At 43.5% G+C, this 6,000-nt stretch overlaps 1 protein-coding gene across 5 annotated transcripts in view; it reads left to right on the top strand.

The window, feature by feature from the left end:
* Nucleotides 1-3,470: 3,470 nt before the first annotated feature.
* Nucleotides 3,471-6,000, top strand: part of USP54 (ubiquitin specific peptidase 54) — a 128,394-nt gene continuing 125,864 nt past the window's right edge. For 3 of the 5 annotated variants that reach the window (XM_053207485.1, XM_053207486.1, XM_053207483.1), the window contains exon 1: nucleotides 3,688-3,914. The gene's annotated coding sequence lies outside the window, so the exon portion shown is untranslated. Of the gene's footprint in view, nucleotides 3,598-3,687; nucleotides 3,915-6,000 lie in introns of those variants that run through there. The other 2 variants (XM_053207487.1, XM_053207482.1) reach the window with 2 other exon arrangements.

Here is a 6,000-nt window from a genome sequence, read left to right as displayed (position 1 = left end):
CTCATTCTTCCTCTGATATTTGAGGGCAGATAAAAACTAAGGCTAACAATGCACAGAGACTAATTAAAGTCAAGTACTAAACGTTCATTATTCAGACTTCAAGACCAGACCTGAGCTCTGGTTGCTTACATACCACACCCATGTCCACACCCACAAGACCATATTCATAGGTGTATACAAAGACATACTTATTCAATGGTACATAAGACAATCATGCACAAACACATGTGTTGGTCCATATGTGGGCAAAACTAAGAAGCTATTGTGTGCAGTGGTTAGGAAGTAGGTGTTGGTGACCTTAGTGTTAGTTCTCTTTGTGTAGCTGATTAGAGATTGGGATGATCAGGATTATCCAATTATCACAAAAGTAGAACATGCCATAAAGTTTCCAGATGACACCAGAATGGGCTGAGGAATATATAAATCAAAGGTTACAGATTCCTGAAAGGATGGCATACCAAGTTAGAATCCAGAAGAAAGTGGGAGAAACAAGGTGCAGTTATAGTATGGCTGGTTCTGTGTGAGCATAGTCATAAAAGATCTAAGGTTCATGAGGGCACTTCAGTGGTATTCAGAAAGCACTGTAATTAGGGGAAAAAACTGTGACAGCCCAATAGGAATGAGCAACAATATTTTATTTAAAACATTTTTTTAAATTTTCATTTTTTATGAATATAATTTATTGTCAAATTGCCTTACATAGAACACCCAGTGTTCATCCCAACAAGTGCCCTCCTCAGTGCCCATCACCCATTTTCCCTCTCCCCCACCCCCCTAAATTTTTTAAATGTTTATTTTTGAGAGACTCTCTTAAGACAGAGAGTGAGTGGGGGAGGTGCAGAGAGGAAGAGGGAGACACAGAATCCAAAGCAGGCTCCAGGCTCTCAGCTGGGAGAGCCCAATGCAGGGCTTGAACTCATGAGCTGTGAGATCATGACCTGAGCTGAAGTCGGTGCTTAACCGACTGAGCCACCCAGGTGCCCCTATTTTTAAAAATTTTTAATTTTTATTTCAAGCATGTGGTTTCTTTAGATTCCCAGACTTAGTTACCTCTGTGTTCCACAAAATAAGAGATGAGGACCAGGAAGAATAAGAAGATGGCTTAATAGGATCTGGGAAAATAACTTCTGAGGAGAGCTGGCTGAATTCAGCCAACTCCATGAGCCATTAATGCTTTTATTAGGTTGCTAAACTTTGCACAGACTGATCTAATTTTCATGGACCTTGGGTCACATAACATTTACCTTGATCATTTTCCTTTACAACCTAAACAAATTTCAGAGGACTCATACTTCCTTTAAACTCGTACACAAAACTCTATTTCTGTATTCTACTTTTTCTTTTTTTAAAGATTTTATTTTTAAGTCATATTTACACCCAATGTGGGGCTCGAACTTGCAACCCTGAGATCAAGAGTCATATGCTCCACCAACTGAGCCTGCCAGGTACCCCCTTTTATTTTCCAAAGATTTTTCTGTTTGTATTTTTTTTCAAATACTTATTATTATTATTATTATTATCATTATTATTAATGTTTTTATTTATTTTTGAGAGAGAGAGAGAGAGAGAGAGAGAGAAAGTGAGCAGGGGAGGGGCAGAGAGAGAGAGGGAGAGAATCCCAAGTAGGCTCCATGCTGTCAGTGTGCAGCCTGATGCGGGGCTCGATTTCACAAATCGTGAGACCACGACCTGAGCCAAAATTAAGAGTCAGACGCTTAACCGACTGAGCCACTAAGGCATTCCCTGTGTGTATTCTTCTAAGGACAGTGTTGGCATAAGTTGGATTTCCCCTCCAAATAGATCCTGAGACAAAGATGTGGATGCAGGTAGATCCTGAGACAAAGATGTGGACCCAGAAGGTTGGAAGGTGATTCCAGAAATCCAAACAGTGTAAGGGAGTGAGAAGAACGCCAATAAAGGTGCTTTGGGCAACTGGAGTTGAGTCCCATTTGTTACTGAGAAAAATGCTTTTCAAAGTGTGGTCCTTGGACTGGCAGCATCACTGTTTCCTGGGAGATTGGTTAAAAATGCAAACTCAAGAATCTGTGTCTTACTCATCTCTTCAGGTGATTTGTATGTTAGTAAGTTTTGGGAAACACTACAGTGAACTCAGAATTGCCCCACTGAGGGGATGAGGAACTGTAGTATTTAGCCACCAAATGCCATCTTTCTTTGGATGCAGATTGCTACTGGGAATTTTAACTCTGCTGGCACTTCCAGGCAAAGAAATACACAGGTGTTTGAGGTAGGAAGGTATGGACCTGCACTATCTATCAAGGCTGTAGTAAGCTCTGGGGTGGGCTGAGGGAATATGGGTAGAGCACAGACAGGATCTGGATATGGGTTCACAATTTCCATCAGATTTTCATGCTTAAAACTCTGTGAGTCCTTCACCAAAGTTAAAGGCTATATTCCTTTAACAAATGTTTATTGAGTGCCTACTGTATACCAGGTATTGTGTGAGACATCAGCTGTACAAAGACACATTAACAACCTTCATGAGACATAGAGATTTCAGTTAACCATAAAATAATTATTAAGTGCCTACCCTTAAAGTTGGGGGAAAAAATTCCAAAAAATTACTTCCTGTTTTACTCTTCCTTGTTCACCAACTTTTGTTGTTGTTGTTCTGTTTTTAAGTCCAGTGCAGTAGTGAGAAGGAGGAAAAGAGAGTAAGTTCGATCTGTAACTGACTGTGAACAACCAATTAAAATAACTCACTACTTTCCAACCAACCTCCACTACGTTCTTTAAATCCATCTTCTGTTCCAGATGCTTCTCAGTCTGCATTTACAGTTGTCTGAGAGCATAGAGAAAGCCCTACAACTAAGTTTTGTGAGTCAGGAATTCAGGATGTGTCCACAGAGCTGCAAGCAACAAGTGCAAAGTTCAAGTCATACACCAATGCGGTCCCCTTCCGCATCCAAGGCCAAACACCTGTGCTTATGTTCAATTAAAAATACAAAACAAAACACACAAAAAAACCTTTCATTTCCTATTTTGGTCTGGCGAACTGATAGGGGTGGGGAACTCGTGAATAAACAAATTATTTCTGTGAAACCAAATGCCGTGTGCAAACCAGTGTGAGAAGAACGGATGAAAATTTCCTGAAGGAAGGTTACGAGGAGACGGTAAGATCAACATCTGGCTTGCTCGCTCCATCTCTAACTCCTCATGCATAAGGAAAATGCTAGGAAAACGGAACTAAAGGCGTCACTGCTCTAACTTTGAGGCACTTGGAGCAAACAAGGCCACATCCCTAAAGCTATTCCAGTGTAGGGTTCGCCATACTAACTTCCCCCAGGTCAACCCGTTCCCCCCTGCAATAGTTTTCCGACTCCCTCGATACACATTCTTCTTTGCCCTCACCCACTACCAGACTTTTCCAGGCCGCCCCTAACGCCTGGCGGCCGCCATTTTACACACTACTATCGCGAGATATACTTAGCCTTCTCAAGCCCGACTCGTTTACTTTCTTGCTAGAGGTTCTTCTCGGCTGTTCTCGCCGTTAGCTGAGGAAAGTGTCGCGAGAGCTGGTTGCCTTGGCTCCCCGTAGCTATAGCAGCCGCGGCGGTTAAGGATGCGGCGGCAGGAACTGTGAGTGCGACACCCTCAGGGGGGCGGGGTCGGAGGTAACGGGGGTGCAGGGGGTAGCCCTGGTGGTGGGGGTAGGTCGGGAATAACGGGCCCAAGTGTGACGTGTTGGAGAGGACCCAGGTCCAGTGGGTAAAGGGACCTGGCGCAGGTCTGCACTAGGGCACTCGGAGGGCTAGAGCTGCCGTGAGGTCCAGTGGGAGGGACGGCGGTGTAGTAGGGTTCAAGGGGCAGGGGCCGGAGTGTGGAAGGGTGTGCGTTGGCAGGAAGAGGGTTACGCGGACTCAGAACTGGATAAAGGGACCGGACTACATCGAGGAGTAAGTGGGAAGAAATGGGGTACCGCGAGGTGGAGGGTATATTGAATGGGAGCACAGAGGTTGGGCCCGGTTTGCTTTGCACTGGTGAGGACGGGGGGGGGGGGGGGGGGGGGGGGGGACTGTGTCGGACCCTTCGCGGCTCACGGGGTCCGCCGAAAGCTGGTCTAAGACTGCGCGCCAGGACCTGGGTCCTAAATGGCGTGGCGGGAATGGTGGCGTCCCGGACCTCCACCAACACTTGTCCCTTCCAAAGAAATCCCCCACGGACTGTAAGATGTAGAAGTAGGGTCCTGGTGAACTAGGATTAGTTGGAAAGGTTCTTTCTGCGGAGAGACTGTTGAGTGGGATAATGAATGATTGCTGCTGTAAAATAAAGTGTGGGGTGGGGACGGGGGAGAAATTCTTTAGGAAAAAAAACCCCTAAGATGTGCTTCCTCTGGAGCGTATTGAGTTGAAAGAAGGGGTGTGTGTGCTGAGATCACGTTTCTTCCCAGATTCATTCAAGTATAGAATTCCTTTACGGTGTACTTTTGAAATTATATATGCAGTGTAAAACCAGTTTAGCTGATACAGTGAAAGAATGTGCAGCACGACACTTAAGCCTTCCACGAATGTAATTTAAAAAGTAAGGAAAGTGTTTCTATTGCTGCAGCAGAAGGCTGAACACTAAGGATAGTTTTAGTTAACTTGAATATAAAACCTAGTGTTCCCAAAGTGCGCATATTCAGGTTATTTGCCTTTTAAGAAATGGATGAGGTTTTATTTTAGGAGATAGAACAAGTTTTGAATATCTGCTAATCTGGGAATAAAGGGAGTCTCCCAGGAGTTAAAATCAAGGAGAGGGCAAAATATTTAGTTTCTCAGTTTCAGAACTGTTTTGTGGAGATGAGGTTGGACCACTTTGCTCCTGAACTCTTATTTCTACTGAAAACAATGGCTTCAATTCAGGCATAAAAACAATTACAAACTATCTGATAATTTTTCTTACTGTCTTTTGTAGGTATACATTTGTAGGGGATAACCTCTTTTGATTATGTAACTGGATTTTTCCATTTGAGGTTCACAAATTCATTAATTAGAATAATGGCTTTTAAATCCTTCTGGCACTACCCTTGATGTGGTTAGTCATTGAACCTATTTATTTGATATGTGTTAGACTAAAAGTTTTAATTTGTAATATTAGTAGCTACACTTTAAAGCCTTTCTGAGGCAGGATACAGCTTTATGTGGTTGGGTCCAAATGATTTCTGCATGGATCCATTAAAGAGCTTTACTGAGTTCCTATTATGTGTGGAGTACTGTGTAAGGCATTGAGGGGAGGGGTGAGAGTTATTCATTCATTTATCCATTCAACAAACATTTACTGAGACCTATTTTGTATCATTACTAAGCTTTTAGGATACAAATAGGGGTAAGCTTTGCTCTCTGCCTTGCAATGCTCAGAACCCAGGTAGACTGACAGAGAAACAAATAATTACAATGTAATAAGAACAATATAGGGGCAGGTGGGTGGTTTCAGTCTGTTGAGTGTCTGACTCTTGATTTGGCTCAAGTCATGATCCCAGGATCATGGGATGGACCCCATGGCAGGCTCTGAGCTTGGAGCCTGCTTGAGATTCATTCTCTTTCTCTGCCCTGCACCCCCCCCCCCCCCCCCATTATATGTGCTCTCTCTCTCTCAAAAAAAAAAAAAAAAAAAAAAGCACAGTATGTGCACACAAGCTCATGAAACAAGATTCTGGCCCTCAGGGGTTTTCTTAGTTGACAAGATTATAAAGGAAGAAATAATTTTAAAAATTACAAAATACTGGGGCGCCTGGGTGGCGCAGTCGGTTAAGCGTCCGACTTCAGCCAGGTCACGATCTCGCGGTCCATGAGTTCGAGCCCCGCGTCAGGCTCTGGCCTCATGGCTCAGAGCCTGGAGCCTGTTTCCGATTCTGTGTCTCCCTCTCTCTCTGCCCCTCCCCCGTTCATGCTCTGTCTCTCTCTGTCCCACAAATAAATAAACGTTGAAAAAAAAATTAAAAAAAAATTACAAAATACTAAACAAATTCTAAACTATGCTGCATTAATAGAATACATATTA

Source organism: Acinonyx jubatus, chromosome D2 (genome assembly GCF_027475565.1).
Source record: "Acinonyx jubatus isolate Ajub_Pintada_27869175 chromosome D2, VMU_Ajub_asm_v1.0, whole genome shotgun sequence".
Taxonomy (NCBI): domain Eukaryota; kingdom Metazoa; phylum Chordata; class Mammalia; order Carnivora; family Felidae; genus Acinonyx; species Acinonyx jubatus.
This window is presented reverse-complemented; position numbering and strand designations above follow the sequence as displayed.